Source organism: Penaeus monodon, chromosome 29 (genome assembly GCF_015228065.2).
Source record: "Penaeus monodon isolate SGIC_2016 chromosome 29, NSTDA_Pmon_1, whole genome shotgun sequence".
Classification (NCBI taxonomy): Eukaryota; Metazoa; Arthropoda; class Malacostraca; order Decapoda; family Penaeidae; genus Penaeus; species Penaeus monodon.
The window spans coordinates 19300336-19300555 of record NC_051414.1 but is presented as its reverse complement, the minus strand read 5'-3'; positions in this window follow the sequence as shown (position 1 = coordinate 19300555).

Below are 220 nucleotides of genomic sequence, written 5' to 3'. Positions count from 1 at the left end.
CACGGTAAGATTTTCCTACGACAAAAATCGCTCGTCATTAGAGGCAGTGATGCGCTTATTATTCATGAAGGTGCAATCTGAATTCTGCCTCGCATTCTTTGCTCAGCCATAAACCATCAATCACGCTTCCTCATCAGGAGCCTGACTTTTTGAATTGGCAAAATGTATAAACAGGCCTCCAAGATGAATGGCTTTTTTAAAATGTATCATTTGAAAATAA